The sequence below is a fragment of the Ursus arctos genome, unplaced genomic scaffold, assembly GCF_023065955.2.
Source record: "Ursus arctos isolate Adak ecotype North America unplaced genomic scaffold, UrsArc2.0 scaffold_11, whole genome shotgun sequence".
Taxonomy (NCBI): Eukaryota; Metazoa; Chordata; class Mammalia; order Carnivora; family Ursidae; genus Ursus; species Ursus arctos.
In genome coordinates this window covers 37,790,062-37,813,236 of record NW_026622775.1, presented here as the reverse complement: position 1 = coordinate 37,813,236, position 23,175 = coordinate 37,790,062, and the positions used below count along the sequence as shown (strand labels likewise).

The 23,175-nt window shown below is 37.8% G+C and overlaps 1 non-coding gene across 1 annotated transcript; it reads right to left on the bottom strand.

Annotated features, from left to right (window-relative positions):
* Positions 1–358: 358 nt before the first annotated feature.
* On the bottom strand, positions 359–462 carry LOC113255835 (U6 spliceosomal RNA). Its single transcript, XR_003316458.1, has one exon. It is a non-coding gene; the product is annotated as a U6 spliceosomal RNA (small nuclear RNA).
* Between the last annotated feature and the right edge of the window lie 22,713 nt (positions 463–23,175).

Genomic DNA, 23,175 nt, shown 5'->3' with positions numbered 1-23,175 from the left:
AGAATAAACAGGGAGAAGTTGTTCTATCAGATTTTTTTAAATTGAAGTATAATTAGCTTACAGTGTCATATTACTTTCAAGCACAGTGTGGTCCACCAATTGCATGCATTACCCTGTGCTTATCATGATAAGTGTATTCTTTTTTTAAAAAGATTTTTATGTATTTATTAGAGAGAGAGAAAGAAAGCATGAGCAGGGGGAGGCACAGAGGGAGAAGCAGACTCCCCACTGAGCAGAGAACCCAATCCAGAGCTCAATCCCAGGACCCTGGAATCATGACTCGACCTGAAGGCGGGCACCCAACCAACTGAGCCACCCATGATAAGTGTATTCTTAATCCCCTTTATCTATTTCACTCCAAAATATGGAACACTTCATCAATTTGCATGTCATCCTTGTGCAAGGGCCATGCTAATCTCTGTATCATTTCAATTTTAGAGTATGTTCTGTTGAAGTGAGTGCTATCCTATAAGATTTTAAGACCTATATTCTAAAATGCAGACCGTGGGTCATGAGCTGGGTGTGCTTTCACATGGAAAAAAGACCCAGGTAAGGATCCCACTAACTTTCTTTCAGATCCCAAGGAGGGAAGCCCAAGGAAAAGAAGGAAATAAAGTCCTAAAAGACTGTGTCCCCACTTGTGAGGTAAAGTAACTCCACACTAGGGAAAATATGAACTAATGAAGACCATTCATTTACCAATAAATTTAGCAACTCTTTCAACCTTGAATAACAAGGTGTGGAGAGGCAGGCAGAGGTTCTCTTATAAGCCAAAGGGTGGAAATGATGGAGAGTCATCTCTGAGGTGAGCATGGGAGCATGAGCATTTCGGGAAATGAGCTTCTATTATGAAAATATTGGAGCATAAGGGTGTGTCATAAGTCACGGAGCCATTTTCAGATTCTTGAAAAATCAATTTGTGCCTAATTGTTTAGCATAAATAATTCTGTCATATCTTGGTAAGTTTAAAGCATTTGATATCTGTCTCTGTCTGTCCATGCATCTATATTGTTTGTAAGAATACACACGTGTGTGTGCATCTGCACACACACATACACACACACACACACACACACACACCTAAATGCCCTTTTACATAAGTACCTGCAAGATGAGCAGGCTTGCATTTGTCCTGAGGAAGATTAGTATAGTTCACTTTGCCCAGTAGCTTTCTTTCCATTTTTTTCCCATTAATATTGACTCTGAAGTCAATAGCATAGATTTGACAATCAATAGGCACCATTTTGATTCAGTCATTAGGACTTACATAGGTGACCAAGACCTGCTTGTCATCTCAAAATGTATGCTATAAGAGAACAGGACTCACGAAGAAGAAACCAACTCAAGGCCAATTTCCAGATCAAGGATTTTGCTATTGCCCATGCTTGTTCTAGAGTCTGGCTTAACAGTGGCAAAACCACTTTTTTTTTTTTTAATACTAAGACTATTCTTTCCCTAAGTCAGTATGGAATTTTAACTTAATATATTAAGGCTAGATTAAAGCAAATGTAATTCTCATACTTATTCAAACTCCTATCCTCCCTTTACCCAATATTTCCACCCAAAGTCTACCATTGCTTGGTTGTCTATGGAAAAATATTTTTAAATATTCTAGAGTCTGCCTCTTGTTTGCCCTCTCAAACAGTATTTATAAAGCTAAAATGGTGATTACTTAAGTTATTAATATGTGTCTTTTACTTCATTTCTTCACTTATTCATTCAATAAATATTTATTGAGGGACTTCATTTTGCCATTCAGAGTGCTTGCTTGAGCCAACAGTAAAAAATAATAATAATAATAAAAAATAGGCAAGCTCTGTGCTCTATGAAGTTGATGTAAAACGAATAAAGTAATTACAAATTGTGATGAATGAGTGCTATGAAGTAAATAAAAAGGGATCAGGGATAGTAAATAGTGGAAAGGAATGATTTGGGATGGGGTTTTTTCATTGGCAAATCCAAGTGGGGAAGGCCACGTGAATTTTTTTTTTTTTGATGTAAATAAACACATTCATTTAAACTTTAGTAACAACTCATCAAAATACAAATATAGCACGTGAATATTCTTTAATGAACTAGTAGAGAAAAATTTATCACAATTCTATCAAGTCATCTTGATGCATCAAATAAAAGTTCCAAAGTTCTAAACAAAGACTTGCCTTGATGGTATTATCAGTAATCGGGCAATAGCAGATTTGGGCTGTCTCATTTTAGTCATGTCACTAAGTGAGGCGCATTCCCCAGAAGCCACACCAACTAGCACCACATCAAGAAGATTGAACTGCTCTGGGAAGGAATTTGAGAAATAGGACACCCAAGGGATAGGATCTGATATGTTCAACAAAGAAGCTCTCCTGCAGAAGAGCCAAGTCACTACTCTCTACTTCTTAACCAAGGACCCCAAGGGGTATACGTGTATGTATGTGTACCTGTGTGCGTGTGTGTGTGTGTGTGTGTGTAGATAAGCCATTGAAACTATGCTCTGAAGTGTAATCTGAAGACAGCGAAAATCTGACACAATTTGGAGAAGACAGTATTTCTCATGTGCAACCAAAATTATTTCAGCAAAACAGTCATTTATAAATAACTGCATTACGTTTTTCTTGACTAATTTCTGCATCTAAACACTAAACGCGAAGCACAAAAGATGCCTTAATTCACGCCAAGTTCATGTAAAGCTGTATAATGTCAGTTTTGGAAGACAAACTGCATTTGCTCTGGAGCTTTGCACACACATGTGAGAAAACACCCCCAGCAAATGTCTGTAGCCACTTGAACATTTACCACCTCCTGTGGGTTCTCCGTATATCGGATGCAGCTGGGATGATTGAAAGATTATCTGTTAAGAATGTATCTAGCCTACATTTTTAAAATATCAGTTCCAGCCAATAAATGAGCTAAATGATCCTTTATTGCCACACAGCTCTTATTACCTTTCCGAGAAATCAGCAGTGTAAATATTCCACCCTGTGTCAACTAACACAGAAACTGGTAGAGCGAGGTTGCTGGAAACTTGGCATGGTGTGTAAATTCACAAGAATCCATCAAGCTCTTCTATTATTTATACTGTAAGATTTGTAGGCTGTCTGTAGAGTAACAGGTGTAGCCCCTATGGGTCAACAACCACCTGAATAATGCATGGGAAAAGGAAAGCAATACCACATATACCACAGTTTGGTACTGTTCATTTTGGGGATTATCATTCCCTATAATGGCTGCCTAAAAAAATCTTCCTTAGCAGTGATCCATAGGCTGCATGGTCATATGTGATAGTTAAGGCCATTTCCTTTGCGATTGACAGAACAATGTTGAATCCTGGTTTTACCTGTTACTATTTTCTGCTTTTTGTTTGGTCAAGACATTTTAAACTCAGTTGAATTCAGTCTTCCTCAGAAGAAGCAAAATAATATGTACATAATTAATTTCTAGTTAGCAGAACACTAGCAACTGGATTTTATTATTAACTTACATATATGAAGGTCTCAATTATTAGATAGAAGGGACAGAGACAGAAAGACAGTTATTTTTATTCGGAAATTACTAAGGTCAAAACTATGTGTTATAAGAGGTTGTATATTACAATGAGCTATTGTCATTATGTATTAATTAAATACAGTTTCTGGATATCATCAACAGTAATCACAGAGAATGTGCTTGTGTGATGAGGGAAAAGGAGCAGAACCATAGCACCCTAAAGTTCCTTTTGTAACTCAAACCACAGAGCTAACATGTTACAGAACCTCTGTCATTAAATATTATCATTTGCACAACAAAATGCTGATCTAAAAATAGCTTCTAGAGAGTTAAGTAGCTGTCATAATCCTCTATATGTAAAGGAAATCTCATTTAGGAGGACATAGATATGAGGGATAAGGAGGGCTAAGTGAATTGACTGAGTTTCCAGTTAGTAACGGAGGAAAACACACTACTCTACTTCTGTTAATAAGTCATAGACAATGGAAACGCAAAATGATCGTAACAGTAACAATCCTAATGATATGATCTAGTATTTATTGAGCATATACTCTGTGCCAGACATGCCGCTAAACGTGCCCTATGTGCCATTGCCTCATGGAATTCTCACAATAACCCTAAGAGGTAGGCACAAATATTAATTTGGTTTTCCAGATAGGAAAACCCAGGCTCAATGAGGTTAAGTAAGTTGTCTGTGGCTACAAAGGAAACAAGAGGTAAAGCCAGATCTCTTTGACTGCAAAGTTCAGAATTATGTGCCTCTTTAAATTTTTCTAGTCTAAACTTAATAGGATTATTTGCTTCTCTGTAAACAACCAGATGAACATTTTTGTATGGTGCCCAATGCAATTGAGACAATGACATATGAGAGAGACGAATGCCCACCTTCCTCCAATAAAAGTATTTCTTTTAAAAATAATGGAATGAAATTTCCATAAATCTTGTCAGCTTTGTTTTGAAATTTTCTTACTATGACTCATAAGCATAAAAACCAAAGCTGCCATGAAAGATGGAGAATCTAAACAAAGTTGGAAAAAATGTATTTTTTGAGTCTCTATAATACTGTCAATTCACTTTATTTTTGTGGCCTTGTTTTCCCTAGGACATAAATATCACATTTATGTCTGTGGGGGAAGTACCACACAAGGTGAGCCACGTTCTTTATAAGAGGAGTTCAGTTTTTCCCCCAAATGATATATTATCTCATTCTTAGAAATGTTATGGGTCCAGATGCTAACTCATAATCTCCCTGCCTTTTGAGTTCGAAGACAGTACAGATTTCTTACAGAACCTCTGCTCATGGCTAAGAGTTAAAGAGCAGAGGCCCAAAGCACCATTTCTGCCCTAAATGCACACTTGTGACATCTGGCCCATTATAACTAAATGAGTTTTAAGGCAGGGAGAAGAAAGCCCCCCAACGCTAGGAGTGCTAGGGCTTGTTGGTTTGCCTGCTTCTTCTCTGTTTGTTTACTGGAGATGAATGCCAAGAAGGCAATTATTTCTCCTCCTACAAACAGTCTTGACTGAGAAATGATAAACAGTTCCACCCATCGTGCAGAAAGTTGGTGAAAATCCCACAGAGATCTAGAAAAAAATGTGAGCCAAGGAGCCTGAATACAAATGCTGGATGAGACAGAAAAGAGAAAGAGAAGAGGAAGATGAGGGAAGGAAGGAGAGGGGCAGGGGGAGGAGAAGGAGCAGAAAGAGGAAGAGTGCTAAGAGAAGTGACACAAGGGACAAGGAAAGAGATGAAGGAAATGAGAGTAAGAGGTACTCCAGGAAGTGAAGTGAGTCTCTGTATCTTGAAAAGATTTACCATCCTGTGGTGCCGAACACTCCTGCAAAAATCAGACAGAAACCTAGAGAAACAAACATAGGCGTAATCACAAAGATGACATGGGACTTCTAAAGAGCTCAGGAGAAACTACCTGAACATAAAATGTAGCCAGGAGAAGTGAAAAAGAGTTACCGGCTCTTGAGAGCATGTGTTGGCAGGTAAAATTTAACTCTGCCTTGTAGTCTCTTCTATATGAAATTAGATAGCTAAACCCCAAAAGAAAAGTCAGAAGCCCCATCTGTTTTAACCAAAGGAAACATCTGATAAGAGAAATAATCAATTAATTGGTAAGCAAGCAAGCAAACAAATAACTATAGATGGAAGGAATTTCATAATATGGACAAGAATCTCTCACTCATATAAGAAAATACTGTTTTCTTCTTAGAGCCAGGGCAATCTGTAAAATCCCTACCAATAAAATTGTAATAAGCATATTAGAGAAGACTTTTTATTTTAATTTTTGTGACACAGTTTGTGAAAGACTTTAACAAAAGACATTTCAATCAGCAGAGAGACACACCTCCCAAAGCTCATGTTTTTGCTCAAATTTCAGAAAAATAACATTTTAGAAATACAACTGGAAAAGTTGTAATTGAAACCGATCATTAGGCAATTTTAGGCAAAGAACTGCACGATTAGCACCTCTATTACCAGAAAGCTAGTAAAAGTGGACTGAGGAAGTGAGAGGAGAATAACAAGAGGATATTTTCAAAGAAAATTGTATTTCAGTCTTGACTTAAAAAGCTTTGACATTGGGGTGCCTGGGTAGCGCAGTCGTTAAGCGTCTGCCTTCGGCTCAGGGTGTGATCCCAGCGTTCTGGGATCGAGCCCCACATCAGGCTCCTCCGCCAGGAGCCTGCTTCTTCCTCTCCCACTCCCCCTGCTTGTGTCCCCTCTCTTGCTGGCTGTCTCTATCTCTGTCGAATAAATAAATAAAATCTAAAAAAAAAAAAAAAAAAAAAGCTTTGACATTGTAGTTGTACTGTGTATCACTGTGGCCGTAGCCGTACTGTCTTAGTCCAAGCTACCATAACACAATACCACAGGCTGGGTGGCTTAAACAACAGGGATTTATTTCCTCACGGTTTCAGAGGACAGAAGTTCATGATCAGAGTGCCAGGAGGGTTGGGTTTGGGTGAGGGTTCTCTTCCTGGCTTGTGGATAGCTGCTTTCTTGCTAAGTCCTCATGTGGACTTTCCTTGGTATGTGAGTGCAGAGAAAGAGAAATTTCTCTCTTGCTTTTCTTACAAGACCAGCAATTCCATCATGAGAGGTCCACCCTCCAAGCCTGATCTAACCCTAATTACATCCCCAAAGCTCTATCTCTAAATTAGGACTTCAACATATTAATTTGGGGGAAGGCACAAGCATTCATTCCATAACATATATGCATATTTATAATCACTCAATAAAAGCTAAGTCCTTTCCAATGTCTCTATTATATTCCATGTCTCTGCATGACCTGTCTTTCCCTCCCAGTACTGCTTATCCTTCCACTCAGCATCTTGCTTGTTCTATTGCAGCCATGATGTTGTCTTGAGCCCTCTGAACACGCTAAGGTTGCTCTCATCTCGTGGTGTTTCCATTTGCTGTTCCCTTAACACGAAATGCGCTTTTCCCAGGTAGCTATCTGATTTACTCCTTGCTCAAATGATACTGCATCAGGAGGGTTTTTCTGAACATCCTATATAAAAGAGCAACCTTGCTTGCCCACCTCCATCCCACCTTGGCACACTATCTCTTTTACCTACTTCAGTTTATTTTATATATATATACATATATATATGTATGTATATACGTATGTATGTATGTATGTATGTATATTTATTTATCATCTTAGTGTCCCATCAGGGACCAACGTGTTTTGTTCACCTCTGTGTCTTCTATATCTAATCTTATGTTGGCACATAGCAGTTCTCAAATAAATCTTTGCTAAAGTATGGTTAAATGAATAAATTATGTGCTATGTATATTTTACAAAGACACACTTAATGGATCCTTGTGCTCACTATTGTTACACAGAGGGTCTGGATTATACTTTTTGGAAATACATCACTTTCCTTTGGGAAAAAATGTTTCAGGAAGCATTCTTTTCCCCACATGACAATCTTTATAACAACAGTGCTTTACTCACCTAATCAGAACGTAGTCTGAGCAAATCACAATTTTGTAGAGTATTGTTGAAGCACTGTACCCCTTTTGGGGCAACAGGTTATTAATCATTACTATTGTTTGAAGTTGAACATTCTATAGACTGAACTAAAACTATACTTTTACTTAAAGTATAATTCAAAATTTAATAAAGACTGCCAGGAGAATTATTGAGAACACTTAACCTATATAATGAAGTGAGAATTCTCTACACATACACTATTAAGGAGGTAATAATGTGTGGGGGAAATTACATATTTGTCATATTTGTATTATTATACAAAATGGAGTACTGATAGAAACTTTCAGTTCCTCCTTCCAAAGAACTGTGGAAACTCAGTTAGCTTTGGGTAGGTAAATAATTCCCTCTCTGGTCTTGTTCTGGTTATTTATTGCCCATTCCACTCTGACAAACTTAGTGGCTTAAAACAACCACCACTTACGTAGCACAGAATCTGCAGTCTGGGCAGGGTGCAGTGGGAAAGCTTATCTGTTTCACGTAGCATCCCCTCAACTGGACATTGGATGATTCACTTCTAGAATGGCTCACTCACATGGCTGGCAATTTGATGTTGGTTGTCAGCTGGAGCTCAGGGAAGGCTGAGGGCCTGGGGATTCAGTTCCTCTCTGTATGGGTCCCCTCTTGTGGGCCTTTCCAGAGACTTCCTCTTGGGCTCCTCATATCAAGGTGTCTGGACTTACAGAGCAAGTGTCCCAAGAGAAGAACATAGAAGAACAAGGAATTTTTCTGTCCTAGACTTGGAAGTCATACAGCCTTACTTCTGTTGTGTTCCATGAGCAAATCAGTCACAAAAAGGTCTGCCTGGGTCCAAGGAGGGAGGACAGAGGTTCTTTCACTTGATGGAAGGGTTGTTAATGTCATTATAAATGGAGAATGGGGCATGGACCCTATGGGGGTGCTCATCTTGGGACAATACAATCTACCATAGGACTTATCCTGATTTTTTTCTTCATACATTACCCAAATTCTCTGAACTCTCCTTGGTGTTTTCTACATCATATTTTGCCCACACCTATCTGCTCTGGGTTATTTCTTACTTCTGTTTCAGCCCTTATTATTAGTTATAGACAATCCTTCTTTTCTGCTTGTGTATCAAGCTTTATCAACGTGGTCCTTAGGAGGTTTGTTTTCTCCAAATTACTGGCAGGATTTTTCCTGTTAATTACTTAGTACTCTGAGAATTTCTTATTTCTTTTTGGTGATCCTAAAGTTCTACCTGATCTTTCCTTTCTTTGTGTATTTTGTATACTTTGGTTATCTGCTTCTGGATTCTGTGTTTTCTTACCTATTACAGCAATAAAGAGAGACTTATCCTTTTCCTACTTTGATGGAAAAATAAAGTAAAAATACTAGCTTATTTGCTGAATAGGGTTTGAGAAGAAAATGAATGTTTTCCTTAATTGGGCAGAAATATGGGTGACATGACATTGTCTCTAAAACTCTATTAATTCGCCCTTATTCAAATAGTTACACTCCCTTCTGCACCCCCCTCCGGGCAGTTTTCCTTTTACAGCAGACTGGGTAGCACAATTTTCTCTAAATTGAGCCTTACGAGGTTGGCCCAGCAATCATCTAGCAGCCCCCAAAGCCCACCCTCTTCTATTGCCCTTCATGTCCCTTCCCTTGCAGCTCTGGAAACCACCGGAGTCCGCATCACATTTCAGAGGATAATGGGAAATAAAGGTGAAGTAGGGTTACCACCATTTTCCTCCCAAGCACGCTGTGCCACCATTCCTTCAAGTGTTGCTAATATAGGTGTTTCTGCTACAGAAAGCTCCAGACCACACTGGGTCTGTGTACTTCCAAACTTAAGGGACACATTTATTGTTCCTCATATGGTTGAAGAAGACCAAAAAGGATAAGCCTGTATGCTTCAGACTCCCAGACGCTCTTCCCAAATCCAGTCTCTCTGTGTTCAGCATTAATGATAGCACAGATGGGGACGTTTGCGTTCTGCAGCGCGGCACACATCCTGCTATATTCGACTTGCCAGGCTCCCCTGGCAGGAGCGGTCAATCTTTATGATCCTCCTGGAGTTCTCCCACTGTGTTTTAGAAAGGGAAGAGCGATGCTTTCATTCTTACCCAAACTCTGCTCTCTCCAAGGAGACTTACCACCTCTCTCCCCACACAACCCTCCTCTTACTTTGGGTGGGATAATGCTGGGAATGGGAGAGGTGGTGACTATGCATTTTCTGAACTGGCTCTTGTCATTAATTTCTGGTGGGAAGGTGGTGGGCTTTCCGAGCATAGAACATGAGGTACATTTGTTCTTGGCATTGGATCTTTGCAAAAATTCTAGAACCTAAGTATCCTATTTAACGTCCTATTATATGTATTATAAAGTTTAATGCACTGATTATACCAATCTGTATATTTTCTATTAAGAATTTGGGCTGCAAAAAGGATACTAGAAGGCCTCGGGCAATGTGGATCTTTAAACACTCAGTTGTGTCTCTCACACCCATAAAATGGGATTCTCTTACCTAATTTCACAAACAAATGCTTTGTTGTGTGAGCTGCTTCCATGGTTTCATATACTTCCCCTGAGATGGACACATCTTAATTCAGAGTATTTCTCTTTCCTGTCCCTGGAGATGACTCCTGAAGGAAAAAAAAAAAAAAAAAAAAAGAATTGCACTTCAGAGAGAGTAAGAAAAACCTCTTTCAGATTCACCCAGCATCAACCAACACTCTTCTTGGTAGCTGCCTGCTTCACAGTGTTTCTTTCTCATCTTTTTTTTTTTTTTTCACACAAAAACCCCCCAAATAGAGAATTTTCTTCAGCAGAGGAAGGGTCATGAGAAGTTGCAATTTTCATAACGCTCCCCTAGCAACAGACCCAGTGAATCTTTTCTACCATTTTTATCTTGGGTGGCATAAATGCGGGCCTAGACATAAAAATATGGATAAAGATATAAATGTCGACTACACCAAGAGGCTCATTGCTGTGTGAACTCTATACAGTTTGTTGCATGATATTGATTTGGCTTTCATTTATTTTGTTATTGTTGGTTTGTTTATTGCCACAAAAATCCTTTCAGTTTCTTTCAGGGAGAACTAACTGAATGGGTTGAATTCCTCCAACATTTGGCTCTGAGACCGGGCAGTCTTGGATTTGAATTCTGCTCTACCCCAGAGCTTTCTCCACCCAATGAAGAAACAGTTAATAAAAATTATTTTCACCGACGTGGTTGTTTGAAGTGTCAGTTTCACTTTGAGTTGCTCTTTTTGAAATTGTAAGGGGTAAGTAGAAAGTGCACTGGGTTAGACACAATCGATTCAGTAACAAACAATGAGCAAGTGCCTTCTAAATGCCAGGTGCACTCTGAGGGTTGAGGCAACACCAGTGAGCAAAAGAGACAAAAATCCCTGCTCTCAAGGAGACCACATTCTCATGGGAGGAGATAAATAATAAACGAATTAAAGAAGTAAAATATATCATGTGTTTGATGAAAATAAAGCATGAGCTCTCCACCAATCAGTAATTTGATGACCTCCGATCTGTCATGCATATTTTTGAGATTTGTTTTTTTTTTCCTTTGTGAAACAGGGTTTGTGTGGATGGTCACTAGGTGGCTTTTGGTGCTGACATCTAGTGAGACTTTTCTTTAACTCTTTTCTGGTTTCAGTTTGTTTTTTGGTGTAAATTCAGAATGGCCTCCATATAGGCAACATTCCAGCTCCACTCACTAAGGGAAGGAGAAATTCAGGTCAGGAGACTGGTGTCTGGGCAACTGGATGTGATTCATAAATTTGCAGTAATTGCTTTTAATCTACTTTTTCTTTTTTTGTCCTAAAACTCAGACCTGAATAATCAAACAACTCTATATTAACTTTACCCAATAGAGCCTGGACCACCTGTCTGCTTCCTGTTTTCCTTGCCAAGTATCCCTTCTGGGAAAAGCTGATTGGAAACACAGCAGGACAAAACTCATTTCTCTCCTTTCTTTGTTCCATCTGTCTCTCTTCTCATCTGGGAGATCTCTTGTTCACTTCCCCATTATTTCTCACGTTCAAGGCTAAATTCTCCACCTGTGTTCTTGATCCACTGCTTCCCATCTTCTTCCAGATGTTGCTTCTACAGTAAGTCCTACCCTTCCCTATCTTTCCAGTAGTTTAGATGTCTCCCTCTACTGACTCTCTTCACACAAGCTAGAAGTATTACCATGTCTTTTCCACTGAAAAAAATCCCTCATTCCCCCTGGCTAATACTCTAATATTCACTTTTCCTTCACTAACCAAGCTCCTCTGAAAAAATAGGCTTCATTTTATATGCCCTTCTACTCATCTCCTATTGACTTTTCAGGAATGAATGCAGGTTTGTAACTATAACTGCGTTTGAAAGCGCTTTCACTAATGTTCTTGATGATGTGCCAAGTATTTTCACTACTCTCAGTAGCATTTGACATTATTGGCTATAATGCTCTTGAAGCTCACCCCTCAGCATATTTGAGACAGGACTCTCTCATCTACTACTACTCTGTTATTCTTTATCAGCCTCCCTTCTGGGTTCCTTTCTCCCCAAACTTAGGACTCTTCTTTTCTTAATTCCTTCTTTTCACTTTTTAAATCCACCTGTAGTTTCCAATGCTACCTGATAACTGTCCGCTCTCCAGATCCAAAAACCTTTGTTGAAATGTTTGTATCTGATTTCCTCCTGGATAGCCATATACATGACTATGGGGAGTCCTCCTTGTTCCTTACCTTCAATAGAACCTATTCCCAAATGAACTCATAATATCCTTCCTCTTTTTCTAGCTGTTGTCTGTCTGGATGAGATCCTTGGAAGAGCTGCAGCATTCTTGCCACTGAGCGAGGCCAGTGTGGGAGAGAAGCTGGCATATTAAGAATGGCAGAGACAGGGGTGCCTGGGTGGCTCAGTCAGTTAAGCGTCTGTCTGCCTTCAGCTTGGGTCATGGTCCCAAGGGTCCTGGGATTGAGCCCCATGTTGGGCTCACTGCTCAGCGGGGAGGCTGCTTCTTCCTCTCCCTCTGCCTGCTGCTCCCCCTTGCTTGTGCTCTCGCTCTCTCTCTGCCGGAAAAAAAAGAAACAAACAAACAAAAAAGAATGGCAGAGACAGAGCTGGAAAGAACTGGCTTCTTGAAGACTCTTTCAGCCCCTGAATGTTTTAAGCCTGGTTTTCACCTAAACTCTGTACACAGGTGATAGTAGATGCCCATATTAATTAAGCCAATTTGAGATAAGATTTCTGTTGCCTAAAGTCAAAAGAATTCTAACTATAAACTTGATGAAATAGTTTTAAAAAATGTATACTCCCACTAGCTGTGTACGAGGGTTTGTATTTTTCCATGACTTCATCAACACTTGCTCTTATCAGACCTTTTAATTTCTGACAGTGTATTGGGTATGAAAGAGTAGCTCACTGATGTTGCAGTATAAATCTCTGCAATTTTCTATGTATATAATCATGTAATTCTCCAAACCTGAACTAGGGTATATTTATAATTTATATCTCATTTCTTTTTGTTTTCTCATTACATTTGCTAGTAATGTATAGGATTGAGAAGAAGCAGTCAGGGTAAGAGCAGCTTAAACAAAATAGAAGTTTATTTCTTACTTACATTTCTAGAAGTCTGGAAGCTGTCAATTTGGGACTGATATGGTGCTACATATCGTTAAGGGCTCAGACCTTCCAGTTCTCCACTCCCTCATTCTTGGTTCATAGCAGCCTCTACATCAGGAGGAAGAGTAGAAAAAGAAAGGTCAAAACTCATGGGCCAGATATCTGTTAAGAAAGGCTCATGGAAGCTGCCACTTAGAGCTTGCATTTATATCTCATTAGCCTAAACTTGGATTAGAGGTAGATATGTGGGGGACTAACTAAAGTAAGGAATGCTTCTAACATTTCACTGCCATTGAATTCAGTTGCTTTTTGGTAAATATGAACAATCGGATTAAGAAAGTGACCTTCTATTACTGTTTTGTTCATTGTTTCATAAGTTGTTTTGAATTTTATTATTGCATTTATTGATATATATTTTTCTTTACATTGTCAGGTTGGCGTATTATATTAATGTATTTTCTAAATTTAAATTATCTTAATATTCTTGGGATAAAACATATTTAGTCATGCAGTTGTCTTACCTGCATACACACGCCCACACACACAACGTGAATCAGTTTGCTATTTTATGCAGTAGTTTTGCATCTATTTCATTAAAGGATAATTGTTAATCATTTTCTTGGCTTTCTTTATTTGCAGAATTGCTAGCAAATTCATGCTAGTTTCATAAAACTTAGAAGAAAAAGTTTTTCTATTTCTTAAAAGCTTAGTAGAACACACCAATCCCTAGGTTCCTTTTTCTGTATGTAGGTATTTTGGTAATGATTATATATCTTTAGTTGATATAGGTCTACATAGATTTTTTATTTATAATGAGTACATTTTGTTAACTTATATATTTCTAGATAACCAACATTTTATTTTAAGATTTATTATAAAGGGTCTCATATTTTTTAGAAAAAAAGATTTTATTTATTTATTTGACAGAGCGAGAGACAGCCAGCGAGGGAGGGAACACAAGCAGGGGGAGTGGGAGAGGAAGAAGCAGGCTCCCAGTGGAAGAGCCTGATGTGGGGCTCGATCCCAGAACGCCGGGATCACGCCCTGAGCCGAAGGCAGACACTTAAGGACTGCGCTACCCAGGCGCCCCAAAGGGTCTCATACTTTTGACAGGTTTTTAAAACCCTCAGTATTATATACAGTTACAGTCTTTTCAATATCTATTCATCTATCTACTTATCATCTATCTATCACTTCTCTCTTTCACTCTTTTTTTTTTTCCTGATCAACTTTGGCAGAATTTTGTCTTCATTAGTGGTGCTTTTATAGAACTGGGCTTTTGTTTCATTGCTCTTCTCTATTCTTTTTGCTTGTCTTCCATGACATCAATATTTCCTCTTTCATCATTTTTTCCTACTTTAAGATGTTTTATTATTTTTCTAATTTGTTGATTGTAATTTATTTATTTATTTGAGAGAGAGAGAGAGAGAGAGCAGGGAAGGAAGGGGAGAGAGGGGGGAGAGAGAGAATCTTAAGCAGGCTCCATGCCCAGTGTGGAGCCCGACCAGGGGCTTGATCTCATAACCCTGAGATCATGGCCTAAGCTGAAATCAAGAGTCAGATGCTTCACCAACTGAGCCACCCAGAGGCCCCTTGATTGTAATTTAGATCATTAGTGCTTAATCTGTTAATTAATGTTTAATCTGTGCTGTTCTGTATTAGTTAAGATATGCTCTAGGGTAATGTAAATACATTTTCAGAAATATTTTGAATAGATGTCCAGGCCTCAAGTGATGGCTCAAAGGCTCCAGGGCCTGAGATCCTTCCATTTTGCTCCTCTCCTATCCCCATGGAGTTGCCCTCATATACATAGTAGAATATTGCCCAACAGCACAGCTGCATTCAAGCTTAAAATCATAACATCTATTCACCCATCTTGTTTTCTGAATCTAGGACAAGAAAGAAACACTCATCTGCTCTTCTGGCTGGCTGGCATAGGCTGTCCACCCATCCCCAACACACACACACACACACACACACACACACACACACACATACATCATTTTAAAAATGAAATAATTTGTTGTGGTATATAGATTTCCATCTCTGGGACCAGGCTCCAATTCTGGCTCCAGCACTTCAGAATGCAGCATCCAACAAGTCATTTAAATTTCTGAAACTTTGTGTGCCCATCTGGAAAATGAGACTAATACAATATTTCTTATGAAGTTGTTGAAAAGCTTTAAGTAGGGAAAGTGACAGTTCAGTGTCTGGCATTTAGTAGCAGTCAACAGAAGTACACCTCTGTGTACCTACAGGAAATGCCTCAGTAAGGGTGACATCACCAAATGTAATTCCCAAGTTCAGAAGAAAATACTTTGTGATTTTCTTGTTATGTGTCTGCTTTGGCGACAAAGGACAATGTTTTTTTTAAAGGTGACAATTCTCTAATCATGGTAAAGGGAGATAAATACTTTGTTTTCCTCCAGGGAGAAAAAGAGATGCAGTAAATGCTTAATGGAATTTTCTTCAAAGCTACAAAGTTCGTGGCTATAAATCTTGAACACAAGTTGAATTATTGTTGACTTTTTATTTCCTCAGGGTGTTTTTGACCACATCATTTAACTGTATCACTTTCATTGACCTAATTTTATCAGAAGTCCAGGGGATTATAAAGGGATACTTTAAAAATAAATAAAATAATATAAAATAAAATAAAATAGTAAAATAAAATAAAAGGCTTTGTTCCATGTGGTCAAGGTGATGTTCTTGCTAATTCTTACAAATTGCTGTTAATTCAGTTTTATTTCTTGGAAGAATACATATAAAGCTAAATAAATTTTGGCTTTCCTTTATGAAATATTATTTCCATAAAGGATAGAGGCCATAAAGAGTAAGGCTCAATTATTCTTATATTATTTATTAATATTAAAGTATTAATACATTATTAATTACTAATATTATTAAGAAATAATAATATTATGTTATCCTTAATATTTATTAAGAGCAATGTCTATGAATAAAATGAAAGATGTTACTCTTCACAAACTCATTTAAATGTATTTTGAAAATATGGGTTCAGAGAGTATAGTTACTAGTTTTTTTTTTTTTTTAAAGATTTTATTTATCTGTCAAAGAGAGAGACTGAGAGAGAGCACGCACACAAGCAGGGGAGCAGCAGGCAAAGGGAGAAGCAGGCTCCTTGCTGAGCAAAGAGCCTGATGTGGGACTTAATCCTAGGACTCTGGGATCATGACCTGAGCTGAAGGCAGATGCTTAACCAACTAAGCCACCCAGATGTCCCTAGATACTAGTTTTTAACTCACAGATCAGTTTACCTAACTTTAGAATTCAAATGTCATCCCTTGCACACTACCTAGAACAAATTATTACTGCACTAAATATACATCAATATACATGTGAATTTTTTCCCTTGACTGAGTATGAAAGGAAGCCTGAGAAATGTATCTGTTCCTGACCTGAGGAGCAAGTAGTAGAATTTGTTTTATACCATAAAATTCTATCAGAAATTTTATCTAGAAAAAAAATCAGTTAATTCTAACAACTTAACAACATTGCTACAGGGGAAAGACGAGGAGAGATTGTGGAAGAGAAACAAAACAGACAGAGCTAGAGACAGAAACAGCCATAGAAAGAAAATGACAAAAAGAGAGAGAGCAGCAGAGAGAGGCATTTTCACCTACAACTGAGTGAAGTTATCTCCTTACTTGGGTTGTTTCTAACATATTAATTCCACATTGGGGGACAGAGAAAGCATGACGAAATTAACTTCATAAACTCTCCAGAAGTCACTCTCTCTTTTTTTTAAAGATTTATTTATTTATTTATTTGAGAGAGAGAGAGAGACCGCGAGTGCACAACTAGGGGGAGAAGCAGAAAGAGAGGGAGAGAGAGAATCCTCAAGCAGACTCTGGGTTGATCACGGAGCTCCATGCAGGATTCGATTCCAGGAGCCCGAGATCATGACCTGAGCTTAAATCAAGAGTGGATGTAAACCAATTGAGCCTCTCAGGTGCCCCTCTCCAGAAGACTCTTTTATCAAAACCACTATTTTATTTTTTTATTCTTAAGTCTAGTGCTATAGATCACTTGAAGAACCAAGACATATAATGTTTGCCTTCTTTGTCTTCCTTGATCTGTCTCCAGGAACATGCTCAGAGAAAGGAGTTCAATGCCCAAGAGGAAAAAGAAGGGGAGACCTCACACGATAACACATCCTAGATGATTATCATCTTACAGTGATTTGGGACTTCTCCAGTCAATCGTATCTGGCTTCCAAATTTTAAGCACAGCTTTATATAAGCAATGTATGATCTCTAATTTTTTTGCCTCATATATATTTCCTATGTACAGGTATCATTACTTGATTTCCCAAGCAAATCAGTTTTTCCCAAACTAAAAGTTAATCTTCGTTGAATGCGATCTTTCCACAAAATAACCTAAATAGAGCATTTTTGCAACTGTAACTGTCTGTTCCAATAAAGATGGAGATATGTGGAAGTAATATGCATATCATATATATATGTTACATGTGCTATATATAGAGATAGATATAGATATCTATCTATATACGTATATACTTGAGGTAATGGTGAAGAGTGAACAACCTGAAGGAAGCATGACTTTCACCTGGTAGCTTTCTTAATTATCGTTACCACTTTATGATGCTATTTGCAGCTGAATAAATAGTTTCTCTCTCCTAGCCATGAGTTCCTTCTGTTCATCCCTGCAGTGCAGGCAGAATCCTGTATGTGTGACACTGCAATCTGTCACATGGTATGATTGTAATCCCCACACATTCGGCATTAGCCATACCAAGTGTAAGGAAAAGAAGAACAATATCCTCCACACTTAGTTAAAATGTCATGGAAAACTGTGAAAAACACACACACAAAGTGTTCAGGGTGTCCATTTTTCAGCATGATGTATTTTTAGTTTTCTGCAGCCGGCAAGTCTTAATTCAAACCAAAGAAAAATATCAATGGACTGCATATGGTACACTTCTCAGCATCTTTAAACATATTTGAACTAAGCAACATCATCCTTACAGCATTTTCCAGGACTAAACTGTAACTGCTCACATTTATAGTGCCTCCACATCAAGGAATGAAAAGGCAATGAAGAATCATTCCTCCTATCTTTCCGGATGCTCTTTCTTAGTCTTTTTGTGGGTCTTGACCTTGGTCCTCTTTTTTATGGTCTTTCATGTTTACACCCACTCCCCAGATGAGCTCATTCAGACCCATGTCTACCATCTATATACTGATGACTCCTAAATTCATGCCATTAGTGTAGCCCTTTCCCTGGAAATTTGAATTCATATATCCGGCCATGTACTTGACATCTTTACTTGGATGTGTAAGAAGTAGCTCAAACTTCGTATGTGAAATATTTCCAGCCAGCAATCCTCAAATCTGCTTTCTCATCTGAGTTCACGGCAACTTCATTTTTTAAGTTGTTTTGCCCCAAACCTCATTACTGACAATAATCTATGTAACAAGTCCCAAATGTCTTGTTGTTCTATTTCTAAAACTTCCATAATGTCATAGTTAAAAAGCATATTTTTAGTAATCTAATGTTGAAAGCACTAGAATCATTTGTTGCATGTTGAAAAAGGAACAATAAATGGAACTCACAATGATAAATAGAAATGAGCAAAGAACCAATTTTTTTAAAAAGTTTTTTTTTTGAAGATTTATTTATTTATTTGAGAGAGAGAGAGAGGGAGGGAGAGGGAGAGAGTGGGAGGAGGGATAGAGGAAGAGGCAGAGAATCTCAAGCAGACTCCCCATTGAGCACAGAGCCTGAGGCGGTGCTCAATCCCAGGACCCTAAAATCATGATTTGAGCCGAAATCAAGAGTTGGATGCTTAACCAACTGAGCCACACGGGCACCCCCAAAACTCATTCTTTAACACAATTTTGTCTATGCAGTGAGGCTCAAAGAATGACAGGATAGATGAATAAATAAAGGAGCACGGTATTTATAATATATCAATGACAATATTAAAAGTGTAGTCACCATTTAACAGTATAGAAAATGGATATAAAAACTGAATAATTAGAACTCTACTCTCAATCCAGAAAATCAAGTTCTTTACTATCATCTTCCTAAGTCTTGTGTTTTGAAGACTTAGGTTGGTAAATTGCCTCATATAAATGCAAAAATTTTTCAGTGAGTGAGTTAGTGGGTAAAAAAAATCTGTTAGAAAGAATATTCTGTTTTTCCAAAATGTGCAGTGCATTTTATTGTTTAAACAATATATCTAGCTAACGTTCACTAGTAAATTAGTTTATAAGGAACTATTACTTATCAGTGTGTAGCCACTAAACTCACACTATAGTGCACAATTGCGTATAAGTAGTAGAGAATTCTTCAAGACATTTCTCTGCCAGGTAAATGTTCATTGCAAATATGTAGAAAATATGTTGGTGATTGTTCCAAACTCTAAATGGTGCTTTGGCGTAGAAATGTTTACCTTTTGCAGACTGGTAAAGTCAAAGGGTACTGGCTTGCGATAGTGTTTTTAATGCATAACATTATATAGGGAACAAATTATATTGACATAGCTAAATACTGAAATAGGGAACAAATTATATCAGAACAGTCAAAATATTAAGAAAATATTTGTGACAAATAAGGTTTCTTTAAATGTTAATAACAAACAAGATCTAGCAGTTGGTCTAATAACTGCTGTCATTTCAGAACAGTGATATGAAGAAAATTTCTAGGTATCTTCAATACATACAAATATGACATTTTGAAAATATCTGTGATTTCTGTTGGGGACAAAGTCATTGATATGACCAATAATAATGTCATTGGTTGCCTACATTCATATTGGAAAGTAATGCTAAAATTTGAGTTATAGATTAGGAAAGATAAAAATGTACTTTTTTTTCCATCTAAATTTTCAAACCCCCTTGAATTCTAACAGATCGCTCTAGGGAGACTGGTCCCTATAAAGAATGCCTGATTTAACAGTTCTCTTGATTAAGGGCTTTTAATGCATCAAAATGGTGTTTCTTTGAGCCTGTCAAATCACACTTATATTTTTCTTTTCCTCTTGGAGAATTGATGTTTGGATTTAAAAATATATATCCCTTTTGTGAATATTAACTGTCATCTTTAGCTGTGATAGATATTCACTTATCCCAGGGTGACACAAGCATAAATACATTCTTGCTTCTTCCCGTTTCTCCCCATATCCTCAGTAAAAATTTTAGTCTCCTGTGTGTTCTCCAAATTAGTTAACAGGAAGCATTTGCTTAAATGTAATTCTCATTTGTGATGCTTAATCAAAAGGAGAATGTTTTCCCCCAGCTTTTTCTAACTTGACACAAGAAATAGCTTAAAGTTTTTTTCAGCGAGACTCATAATGTGGTTGCTGATTAGTGCGATCTGCTTGTTTGGGGTGATTGATACTCGCTTCTGGAGTACCAGGAAAGGGAGCTTTGCCAAATTTAGAAGTCGTCCCACCCTTATGCGGTCTGTAGTTTTGAACAGAAAAAATGAGGCTCTGAGTGTTTAAATTTGTTTGCTCTTGGCAAAATACATCTCAAAAGGCTTCCTGGAGATCCCATATTCTTAAAAATTAAGCTTGATAACTCCAGTGATTTGAATTGTATTAGAACTTTCAGAATTTCTTTTGCTCTCCTTAAAGATTAATCCCTTGGCAAAATACAGTGAACCTGGGATGTGTACACGTTATGCTGAGATCTTCAGCAGCCTAACACGGGTTCTGTCATTAACCCAGGCTTTATTTGGATCATAAAGAACTGCCCTAAGATTAGAAGGCAAGTATCATCTTAATTCTACCTTTGTTAGTCTCCAGGGCTTGTCACTTAATTACAAGGCTCTTGAGTTTCTATGATTGTGAAATTCACCTTGTAAGATCTGATACTAACCTAATTTTCCTTAGCTCTTTGGAAAACAAGAAAAGAAAGGATTTTCAGCATGTACATTGGGGAAAGATGGAATATCTATGACAAACAGCTATGACAATCTTAAATCACTCATAACTCGAACACCAGTACTATACAAAATACGTGTTGGTGCTTTGGAGTATAACTTAAATAAATCACAGATCTGATCCACTTAGGATGTGTCCATTTAAAACGTTTAATGTTTATAGTCATTTTCATTCATTCAACAGATATTTACAAATATTTACTAAGCACCTACAATGTCATAGGCAACATGCCAGGTAGGCCAAACACAAAATGGGTAAAGTGTGGGCCCTTTCCTCAGTGAGCTCACAGTGCAGGGAGGAAGTAAGGCTTAAATATTCTTTAAGAACATTGGCTCTTTCTATTTGAAGGTAGATCCTTCCATCTCTAGATGTTGTATCTTTTCATCTCCTTTCCTTCCCTTGGAACCAGATTGGAACTACAGAAGAAAATTAAAAACAACTTTAGTGGTCTACATTGTTTATTTCACAGGCTAATATTAAAGAATTAGAGCTAAGAAACATATGTCTTATTTTTATAGAATCTTAGTATTGGAATGAGTCACAGACCAAGAGAAAATTATTCTACCTATTAGAATCCTTTCACATATGAAAAAGGACTTTCTCAGTTTCTTAGCATTTTTTCACTTTAGTAACTTCTACATTCTGAGGAAGGAGACCATTAAAAAGGAAAAAGAATGGAAAATTTAATAAATTCAGTTCTTATAAGGCTTTTGACAACGAGGGCAAAAACCTTGAGATGAATGTTGTATTGTCAAGAGTGGGTATTACTGCTGCATTATCTAGTCATGCTTTGCTTTGAGTTATTTCTTATCAGGAGAGTTAATTAACAATTGCAGTATTTAATTCAGCCTTAAAAAGAATCATTAGCCCATTCATCCAAGAAAGACCAACAAGCTGTTCCTTACTGTTTACGCATTCTTGTTTACACCACACAGTGCTACTCCAGCCTCTTCCACAGGCTAACTCTCAGTGAAAGAAATGGGTGAAAATGATTACGGAAATGTTTGGAATGGATCCCAGACACATAGATCTCCCCCCCCCCCCACCCTGTCACCCCCGTCAAAAAAGAAAAAAAAGATAGAAGAGGAAAGAGAGAATTAGAAGACTAGGCCATGAGAGACAAACGATGGAAATGAAATTGGATCAATGGAAGGCACCATAATGGAAATAAAGGACTGAAAACGAAAACACCTACCATCAAAGTAAGAGTTTTCAAACAGTTTGGAGTTAAGCAGTAAAAGGGGTGATGGAGTTTGAAAAAAATTATTTGGGGAGTCTATCAACTCTTGTAGACTTTAAGAAGCCTGTAGGACAGGAAAAAAATAAGACAAGCAAAATTCAAGAGAAATGAGTTTTGACTCCCCTTTTTATGTAAAAGAATTTGAGAAAACAATTTTAAACTAGATAATTAGCAGTCATCATGCTTTTAGAATAAAAGACAATTGGGAGGGTGAGAAAGTGGTGGGGAAAAAAAAGACCCATGTCTCAGCAGTTTTGGGAATTGAATTGGTTTGAGGGACAAGGGTCCAAGTGAAGTTCATTTCCAACTTTATTATGAAAACAAGAGGAAGTTAGTTTTCTTGGTATTGAAGAGGTCATGGAAGTACTGTGTGCTTTAAAATCAAATTGGTTTCAGTTAATATTGGACCACTCTTCCAAGAGTGATTATTTGGCTACTTGTGTCAGGTCTTAATTAGTAGATTGAAGGAGTGCAAACTCCATTTTTCAAATCATCAGCTATAAAAATTTATATGTGACAGGTTTTTCATTGGCATGACCTACATTGGACAGTTGTATTCCACTGCTTTTCTACTCCTTAGTTACTTCTATTCCTTCCCATTATGTTTAGAATAAAAAAAAAAGGGGGGGGGACGCCTGGGTGGCACAGCGGTTAAGCGTCTGCCTTCGGCTCAGGGCGTGATCCCGGCGTTATGGGATCGAGCCCCACATCGGGCTCCTGTGCTATGGGCCTGCTTCTTCCTCTCCCACTCCCCCTGCTTGTGTTCCCTCTCTCACTGGCTGTCTCTATCTCTGTCAAATAAATAAATAAATAAAATCTTTAAAAAAAAAAATCTGCTGAGAGCGTGCACACACACACACACGCACACACATTTCTGTCAAAGAGATTCTCAAGCCCACAGAGAAAGAGAACATGACAGAGAGCATATTAAA